Source organism: Microtus ochrogaster, linkage group LG8, assembly GCF_000317375.1.
Source record: "Microtus ochrogaster isolate Prairie Vole_2 linkage group LG8, MicOch1.0, whole genome shotgun sequence".
NCBI lineage: Eukaryota > Metazoa > Chordata > Mammalia > Rodentia > Cricetidae > Microtus > Microtus ochrogaster.
In genome coordinates, this window is record NC_022033.1 from 7,795,576 (window position 1) to 7,806,274 (window position 10,699).

At 42.9% G+C, this 10,699-nt stretch overlaps 1 protein-coding gene and 1 non-coding gene across 2 annotated transcripts in view; one reads left to right on the forward strand and one right to left on the reverse strand.

Moving 5' to 3' along the window:
- The window catches only part of Dok5 (docking protein 5), a 147,959-nt gene that overhangs the window by 60,856 nt on the left and 76,404 nt on the right, over positions 1–10,699 (reverse strand). The window lies entirely within an intron of this gene.
- Trnat-ugu lies at positions 7,387–7,459 on the forward strand. The gene has a single exon. It is a non-coding gene; the product is annotated as a tRNA-Thr (tRNA).

The window sequence follows — 10,699 nt, forward strand, 5'->3', positions numbered from 1 at the left end:
CCACAGCCACGGCACACGTGTGTGTTATAGCCACAACATAAGTGTGTGCTACAGCTATGATATATGTGTGCTACAGCCACGACACACGTGTGTGCTACAGCCACGACAGCACTGAGTGGACAGAGGGCAGTGGCAGTGGCGCCATTCAAAGAAGAGACATTGCCATGCACACCAACATTTACCATAAGGAGCTAAAAAAGGAAACAGGAAAACTAAGTCCAAACGTAAGCAGATGGAAGCTATAAAAATTATGGTAGAAATAAATTCAGTAGTAAGTAGAAAAGCAATTTAAAAATCAATGAAACTAAGAGTTGACTTTTAAGAAGATGTCAACAAAATTGAAGATTCTTAAACACAGGGAAAAAAGAAGGCTAAAATAAATAAGGCCAGACATGAAAGGAAACACTACACCTGGTAAGCAGAAATAGAAGGGACTTTAAGATGTTCCAATAAATAGTTAAATACAAAACTTACTACAAAGGTTAATTATGAAAAATTAACCTTTGTATATATGAGGACATATAATTAGTACAGAAATATAACCACTGGTAACGATGAAGGAAAAAAAATAGAAAATATTTTAACAACTAACATCCAGCACCAGATTACTATACTGGTAAATTTTATAAAATATTTAAGTGAGATATAAATTTTCAAGATCTTTCAAAAGTTGTAGAGGAAGGGACAATCAGAGTACATTTTATGAGACCTGACTCTGAAACTACACAAAAGTATTACAAGGAGACAGACATATAAGTCAATGTACTTGGTTGGTATAGATGTAAAATTTCAACAAAATACTAGCAAACCTACTTTAGCAGCATAATAAAAAGATCACATCTCACACATTCATTATTCAAATAGGATTTATTTCTGGAATTCAAGGAAGATTCATCATAAGAAAACAAATCAATAATAAACAGAAAAAAGTCATCACAACAAATAATTGAATATTTGATAAATAATTGAAGCATTTGATAAAACTAATATACCCTCACAATAGGTAAGAAGAAAAGTGAACAAGCTAAGAAAGAAAAGAAATCATCTCAACATAATTAAAACAGGACATGAGAACACGTATCCAGAAGTATGTCCTGCGGTGAAAACCTGGGAATTTTACCTGTAGGCTCAGGAACAACCCCAGACTCCCCAGACTCAACTTTTAATGTGGTAGAAAGTGTGGGTGAACTATCTATTGAAAAAGGGATGAGTGTCTAAAACACAGGAAGAACATTAACAACTCAATACCAACAATAGAAGCCACGTTAAAAGTGGGCAAAAGGCAAAGAAGAAAAGATAAACCCTCTCAACGTCGCTGGTCATCCTGGAAATACAAACTGATTGAAGAAAAAATGAGATACCATGCTCATTAGAATGGCTGTCATTTTTTTAAAAAATGAAAGCTGAAAAGTTTTGATAGAGATGGGTTCGATGGTAGAAATGCAAAATCGTTCAGCCACATATAGAAGACATAGGGACCTTCAAATATTGAAATTGAATTTCCATGTCCCAGCACACCTACTTTGGGGTGTCTAGCCAAAGGAATTAAAGACAGAACTGTTGAGCTTGAACCTCATGTGTCAAACAGACTGATAACCTTCAACACCTGCCCCACAGTAACCAACATCCTTAAGGTTCACACAGTTCCCCCAAATCACTACCAGCTGGGGACCAATTATTCAAATGTACAAATCTGTGGGGGACTTTTTGCCTTCAAACCACAATGATCAGGAAGCAGTATTGCCATTTCTATGCCCAGGATACCACTGCGCAGAACAGCAAAGGGCAGACTGTGTCTATCATGAGATAAATGGATAGAGAATATGTGGTGTATACATAAAACGCTACTCACTCCGAAGAAAGGGGAAACCTTGACCAGTGACACAAAGCGACTGGACGTGTTATACTGTCCTATGTGAAAGGAGCTCATCACAGCAGACCAGTGCTACCTGATTATACCTATTTGAGGAGTCTAAAACAGCCACAGGTAGAAAGCAGAATGGGGCAAGAGGAAAGCGGTAAGTGACTGTTTAATGGGCAGACTTCCAGGCACAAGTAAATAATTATAGCCATCTGCAGTACAATAATATAATTTACACACAATTAACCACAGTGCCCTACATATTTTGAAGCCAGGTTGGCAGCACAACATATATGAGTCTTTGAGTTTGATCTCTAACACCCTAAGAAGAGGGGAAAAAATTGAGAGGATATTTGGTATTTTCTGTCTGTGCATACCTATGCTTGTTTTACCACATATGCATTCCAAACAATACTGGCGCTACAAAAAGTTAAGAAGCCATAACTGAAAATCATGTTTTTCGTTGCATTTTTTTAAGATTTAAATTTCATTTGATATGTATGGGTGTCATGCTTGCATGTATTTCTGCGTGTGTGCCACATGTGTGTGCCAGAAGAGGGTATCAGATTTCCTGGAACTGTAATTACAAACTGCCATGTTGGCGCTGGGAACCAGACCCAGGTCCTTCAGAAGAGCAGCTAGTATTCTTAATCTCTGACTCATCTTTCTAACCCTTCATTTTACTTTTAATGCTTATTTCGGTTCATTGCAAATGACACTGATTTTCAATTAATGGCAGCAATAATTTTTTTTCTTTTATATAAGTTATTGAAAAGGCTTTGACTCTCTAAAGCATAACATGACACAAATAAGCATCAAAGTGTCACAGATGTGCCAAAAAAAAAAAAATCAATCAACCACAAGTGATAAAACTTGAAGGGAAGCATGCCCAAACTGTCCCTGCTGGTCTTGCATGGCCATTACAAACTGACTTGTTTCATTTATGTTTCCCTGAGTCAACAGCCCAAGGGGTGACCCCCGAGATGAGACCATCACTCAGAGGTGGATGGGAACCAATGGGTTTCCACAGACACATGGCAACAATCCAGTTCCCGCTGTATCTCAGGGGTCACCACTCAATGGGACCACTTGTTTGGGGACATTGGGTCCATTTCACAACGGTATTTCCCTGTGTGAAAGACAATAAGATGCTTCAAGCTTCATGCCCCAAATCTGAAATATCTGGTAAGTACGGCTTACAAGACAAAGCAGTTACAGAAAGGGGACACAAAAGTGACTGCACAATGCTGTCATTACTGCAGGGGATGGGGGAGGGAAAAGTAGCAGACTTTGAGATCAATGTTATATAAACACATTTGTAGACTTCAAGTAGTCTTCATATTAAAACAATAACTGGCAGGCAAAATGAGAACCCTTAAGTAACTTCTGCCTAGTTTATGGGCTGTTGCCTGCCTGGTTTGTCTTTGCATTTAATAATGAGACACCGTTAATACCTTAACTTTCTCTTCTTTTTCCAAAATATATTTGAGGTCATCAACTCCAGAGATACTGCTCTTGAAATGGAGCCCAAATCTGTAGCGATCAAGAAAGACCAGCACTATCTATGCTACTTGCTGGAAACATCAATATGAAGACATTTGAAAAGTTTGATTTTTCTCTGTAAATTGGGTGTTTACTTTAAAAAAAAGTCCAACATCGGCTTACATTTCATTTGATTTTGGATAACCAGGAGGTGAATGACCGGGAACTAAATTGGAATTCACAGAAGACAGAGGTTTGTTGAAAACTCAGTTGACACCTGCATAGGAACTTTTCCTATGCTTAAAATATTTGCCTGAATGTGGAGGTTGTACAAGGAAGGGCTTAAGATACGGTTGTGCAAAAATAGTTTTCTCGCTAACATTGAGAAGCATTCAAACCAAACCAAAGGCACATTTTTTGCAGCTCACATCAAACTTTCTCTTCAGGCACAGACTGGGTTATTTATCAATAGTGGTTGACTCCTTCTAAACCCTTCCAACTGTTTTCCAATGGCTTTAGATTTGGCCACCCAATGCGCATTAATCAACAGCATGCGAGCTAAGCCGCATGCGAGAGGACCTTTGCATGCCTGTGTAATTAGTTATCTTCCTTCTGGAGTTCCGGCTCTCCAACACGGAGTAAACCTTCTCCTCCTCCTCCCTAGGTCTCAGCAGGCTGTAGATTCAAAACTGAGTCAATCTATGCTAGTGTTCTCATGCTACCCACAGCCAAGCAGATCCCTGGCCAGATCCCTGATGGGACCAAAGCAAAGTCACCCAGAGTTTGAATTATCACTACAGCAGATGTGGCTAATATGGCCTCTATTTGATTGCCTTGTTGCCAGGACTTTTCAGAGTTTTATTCTCAAATATCACACCAATATTTTGTAATGCCATTGCTTCTTCTACTTAGGAGGCTGGATTCCCTACTCAAATACACAGTAATCAGGGGCTATATTAAAACTTCAGTTGTCAGTTCTATTTCAGATGTTGAATAATTTAATAAAATCTTTCCCAAAAGAAATCTCAGTGTGCAAATGAAAACCTGAATCCCACTCTACTTTTAATCTCAATAGTGACAATCCTATATCTCCTTCCCAGAAGGAAGCCCAATCATTCGACCACACCACAGAGTGCTGGATGATTGCCACGGGACTCTCCATTCTCTCCGGGATGTAGCATCCTTAGTAACTCGGTTAAACAAAATCCCGAGATAGGTGTATTGAGAACCAAGAAGTAACGTAGATAGCATTTCACAGGTAGAGGTAGGTCTGAACTCAGACTGGAGCTTCTGGCTTGGAAATGGCCACTTCTCAGAACTGCAGACCAATAGCATCCACTTCTTACAAACAGTAAGTGGGTGACAGAGTGAACATCTGAAGATGTCAACGGCTAGACACAAGCGAGAGTGCAGATGCTTTGGGAGACAGACTGGTAAAGGAATGCCTTCAAGCTCTAAGATGCATCTTCAGAAAGGTTCACTCCAGCTCAGGATATAGCTCAGTAGCAGACAGCAGGCTGCTTGCAGAGGCGGGGCACAGGCAGAGACCATCCTATGAAGCATGGTCAATCTGAAGAGATCACACCCCTAAAACAAAACCCACTCTCCACCCCCAGAAGCCACCAACAGTGAACACAGTGACAAAATAATTGAAACACATCGCCCAGGAGTAGGAAATGTGTCAGCTAGATCCACCTCCTTAAAGTATGCAAGAGAGTTCAGTCTCTAAACAGCCTTTTCTTTGATGTGCACACACTTAGCATTGTGCTTTTAAAGCTCCGGCCACCACAAACATCACATCCTCCCTGTCAGGTCTAGCAAAGGTCCATGGACCAATCACAATTTGGGTGAGGGACCTCAAGACTGCAATCCTCTGAGTCTTTACCTGTGTGCACACATACCTGTATAGGCAGCACCCAGACCAATGGATGAACATAAACATCTCTCCTCAGCCAGAACTTCCCACTGACCTTAACACCATCCATTAGTCTGCTTTTAAAACAGCAAATAAACAAAATGCCCCTACAAGTAAATGCAGTCAATCACACTATATGTACTCTTTGGCTTCTGCAATCTTTCATCTCTTAAAAGTCATGCGGTCAAATGCATATAAGAAGCTTTGGTGACTATTTCCCAAACACAAACCTATTTTTACATACAATATTATTAAGAATTTTATTAAGAATTTATTAGGAATCTCACGCATGTATTTGATACATTTTTATCACATGTGCCTGCCATTCTCCCTGTTCCAATTTATCTTGACTCTTTCTGCATGACTCCTCCCAATTTAATATCCTTTATCAAAGCGTTATTATAATCCACTGAATACTATTGCACGCCCATTTCCACAGAACTAGGGCCATTCACTGACACATGTCCCAATCTACACCCCTAAAGAAACCTTAATCTCCACCCTCGGCATCCATCAACCATCAATCATCTTCAGTTAGGAGCGGAATCTCATAAGCCACTTCCCCACCCCACCCCCATCCTCTGCTAGATGTCTGCTGGCCTGATCTTGTCCAGGTCTTATGCAGCCCACCATGGCTGTTCTGAGTTCATAAGTACAGTGGTCCTCTCTTGTCCAGAAGACACTGTATTGTCTCTGTCCTCCCCAGCCCTAGCTCTATCAGGCCTTACCCCCTCGTTGTAGGTATGGGGATGATATCGATGTCCTGTTTATGGCTGAGCACTCCACCCACACTTGGTTCCTGTGTTTTGGGCCCGTTATAAATCTCATAGTGCTGATTTTTAAGAAACATACTGTTGCATTGTATTGATGCCACACCTAATGCATTCACTTTACTATAGCTGTTAAATGCATTTAAAGTGGTGCTTTAAACAGCTGTTTGAGGAATTACATCCTCTTGTAGTCTTTCTCCTTCAAGTCCTTTACTTAAAAAGAAATGTTTGCTGGCATGGTGGTGCACATCTTTAACCATAGCACTAGGGAGGCAAAGGTAGGTGGATCTCTCTGAGTTCAAGGCCAGCCCGGTCTACAGAGCAAGAAAAATGTCTCCTCTGCTTTCTGCCTTCTGGTCTTTTTTTTTTTTTTTTCACTTTTCTGGGACTTTTCATTTACAGTTTCTTTTGCAGAGATTTATTTCAAATATTTCAACAAGCATCCTGAAAGACAAACCACGGTCATGCGTCCTCCGCTTTAAATCAGCATTAACCTTTCCCACCTGGCTTTTATTTGCTTCCTCTCTTCCTTTACAGGCAGATGTGAGGTGAGTTTGTGAGCAGATGCTCATATAAACAGCCACTGGCGGCTGATGGCTTTGAAGGTAAATTATAGCTATTCACAGGATCCTCTCCACAACTCCAATAAGAATTTCGTACAAATAACAAGGTTCGCATCCCTGAATTGTTATCTTCACAGTTAAGAAACCAGACAAGAACTCCTTGGGCTATTTAATTTCTATCTTATGTATAAAGCTCCCAAAAGTACTGCTGCTTTTCAGCGCAGCATCTCTGCCCACACGCATCACCCCAGTGCAGGACCCAGGAAGCACTTGAAAAGGGCATTTGTTCTTGTATCTCTGTGCCTCTCAGTTTCAAAGAGTCTCCCACACTTAGTAAATGATGCCTGCCTTCAGAAAAGATCATGTCAGACTTCTTATGAAATGTTCCATGTGCTAGACTTATTTTTCCCACAATGCCTCTCTTCTTCTATAATGGAAGCTACATCTAAAAGTTTTGGACAGGCACTGGAGATGTAGCTCAGTGGTAGAGCACTTGCTTCATGTGTACAAAGTGTTATACTCTGTTTCCAAAGCACAGGTCAGTAGGTAGGTAGGTAGGTAGGTAGGTAGGTAGGTAGGTAGGTAGGTAGGTAGATGATAGATGAATGGATGGATGGATAGATAGATAGATAGATAGATAGATAGATAGATAGATAGATAGATAGATAGATGTACATGCTTGAGACAACATACCCATCATGGTATGTTATGTACATAGCACAGACAAGAAACAACAGAATGCTTTCTAATGTGGTCCAGCTGAAGCCACAGACTCAAAAAACACACGTGTGGTGTGGCCCTATAGCTCAGGGGTTAGAGCACTGGTCTTGTAAACCAGGGGTTGCGAGTTCATATCTCGCTGGGGCCTGCGCTCATAACAACTTTGCCAGGCGGTGGTGGCGCACGCCTTTAATCCCAGCACTCGGGAGGCAGAGGCAGGCGGATCTCTGTGAGTTCGAGACCAGCCTGGTCTACAAGAGCTAGTTCCAGGACAGGCTCCAAAACCACAGAGAAACCCTGTCTCAAAAAAAAAAAAAAACACACGTGTGGAAGAAAGCCACATATCCCTACATGAGAAAGTCACATGTTAATCATGTGGAAAAAGCCACCACCACTCCTCTCCACACTAACATACTTTTTTAATTGCAGTTGGATTTGGGAGATGCTTCCCCAATCACTCACTCGGTCATCTATTTCCAACCACATTGTCACAAATGCCCTCAGTCTCCCCTGAAGGCCTCTGCAGTCAAACACTGCTCTTTCAACCCCACTGGCTTGTCCTGCTAACTTAAATGATCTATCTGTGATTGCCACATTCTAGATAAATACTGAACCAATCTACTTTTCCTATCCCCACACCACAATGCTTTTTGTTAAGTTAGTTTGGAGACTTAGATCCCAATTTTTGCGAGCCTCACTAGAAAGCCATGTTTTGAAATTTCAAACCATCCATAGCTAATAAATTTTATCAGGTAAGCAAGTTCCACTGTCTGTGTGTACACTGGCATAAATGTCCGTCACACAATCGTCTCTACACATGGGCATCCTCCTCAGGCTTTTGTTGGTATGATCTCAGGTGATGTGGTGTGTGTGTGTGTGTGTGTGTGTGTGTGTCGGTGGGTGGGTGGCTGCATGCATGCAGAGGTAGCCTGCTGAGGATGGGGACCATATCCGTGGACTCTAAGCTACCACGAACCTCTTATGGCCATCCCAGCCAGCATAGCCCAAGTGGATCACAACCGTAAGCTATTCTATGTAGAACATATGTATTATTTGTAGAAGCAGGTACAGGTGGCTAGGAGGGTCCCTTTAGCTTACGTTTCTAAGGAGATGGAAATGGGTAATTCTCTGCTTCTCAAACCATTGGATAAATTTTGTACTCCAGCATGAGCCAGGCCCTGTATCGCCGCATCTCCCTTCACCAGACTCCGGGCAGATGGTGTGGGCTGGCCAGCTTGCCTTTCCTGAAGCAATGTAGGAAATAACAGAAGGCTGCCTTGTCGGTGGCACGCTTTCTGGCTCCACTGTCTGATCGTGTTGGAAGGTACTGCCTGAAAAGCAGGCTGAAGAAAAAAATCTGATTCCCTCATTTCAAGCTTTATCCCACCATCAGGCTTTCCTCCCACACTCCCCGGATTCCTCAGAGGAAAGGCTGGCTCTTCTTTCACTGCACCTGAGGGATGCCTAATGGGCAGTCCTCGGAACTTCCAGAACATTCTTACACACCTCTCTACAACCCAGCCGTATCACGAGAGGTCATTGTCTTGAAGAGACCTAACTCCAGCTGAATGAAATCAACACGATGGATTTCATCATTTGAAAGCATAACCTTATCTTCGAAAACAGAACTAACTGGTATCATTCGAGGCACCTCCAATAACCAGCCTATGCCCTCTGCTTCTGTCTACCCCTCATGTGACCCAGCACACTCCCATGCTCCATAGCACTGTCACTGATTGCCCCATTTAAAACCATGGTTCAGCTTTCCCAGAGGCAGTGTCATGGGGGCTGCTCTCCTATGTGGAGTGGGGCCAGATTTCTAGCTATAGCAGCCAGAAAGGGGGAGAGCCAGGTCTCTCAGGGCCAGCAAAGGGCGAGGGCCAGCTCAGCATGGCCTTCAGATTTCAAGACGCATGGTTTGCATCCCCCCCCCCTGCAGCCGTGGTAACATGGATCATGGACATCAACACAGACCCCAGCATCAGCAGGACCACGGATCCAGTGGCAACATGACCCTTAGACACCAACATAGCCTCAGATGGTAGCCCATTTTTTTGGCATCCACACAGCCTTTGGTGGTAACAAGAGCCACAGACATCCCCACCCCTCACCACAAGCACAGGAGACCTAACCCCAATGGTAGAGGGGTTCAGTAGATCTAGCTCTGCCCCTTGCCTGATGGTGGCCATTCTAGCAGAGGCTGGCTTTGCGGAACCAGAGCTGCAGGATCTCCATGACTCAAGGCAATGCAGGATACCCAAGAGGAGTTTCAGTGAGGGTGTACCAAAAGCCAGAGGCCTTGAACCAGACCAACAACTCATTACAATGAACAAATGCAAGTCAAGCTCTTTGGACAAGAGGGCAGACTGCACAACTCACTGCTGATGTGGGATTCCCCTCTGTATGCTGTGAATATGATTAGTTAATAAAGGGACTGCTTTGGGCCTATAGCAGAGCTATATAGGGGAACAGAGCTAGGTAGGGAAAACTAAACAGAATGCTGGGAGAAAGGTGGCAGAGTCACAAAGAAGTCATGGAGCTGCTGCCGGAGACAGATGTGCTGAAACTTTGTTGGTAAACCACGACCTCATGGTGATGCGCAGATTAATGGAGATGGGTTAAATTAAGCTGTACAAGTTAGCCAATAGGAAGCTAGAGCTAATGGGCCAAGCAGTGATTTAAATAATACAGTTCCTGTGTGATTATTTCGGGGTAAGCAGCCGGGAACTGCAGCTCCCAAGGCCACTAAGATGAATGAAGAGATGATGGAGAGTGGAAAGATGGAAGAGTGAACTGGAATTTTGTTTTCTTTTTGTTAATTAATTTTTTAAATTTTCATTTGCAGGCAGACGCTGCCAGGATGAAGGGCAGATATCAAGGGACTAGGAAACGAGTGGGGTTGAGGTGTGTGATGTGAAATTCCCAAGGGATCAACAAAAATTATGTTTTAAACAAATGGAAAGGTCACGGTCCTCTTTGCCCATCCTTGCCACTCCCTTTCTTACCACTGACCACTTTCTCTCTGGCATTTGCCGTGTACGCCAACACTGAGATTGTTTTCTTTACAGATGTCTTTGCATCCTTCTCTCCCTCACTAGAGCAGTGGCAGGGTCATCCACCCAGTTTAGCTTTGTAATTTCAGTGCTGAACACTAACCAGGACCAATATGAAATGGAATGTTCTGAAGGACTCATGGGGTGGACACTGTCCTTGGATCCTGCAAACACAAGCAGAATGACAGCCATCTCAAAAATGTGCTCAGGAAGCCGGGAGATGGTGGCGTACGCCTTTACTCCCAGCACTCGGGAGGCAGAGGCAGGCGGATCTCTGTGAGTTCGAGACCAGCCTGGTCTACAGAGCTAGTTCCAGGACAGGCTCGAAAGCCACA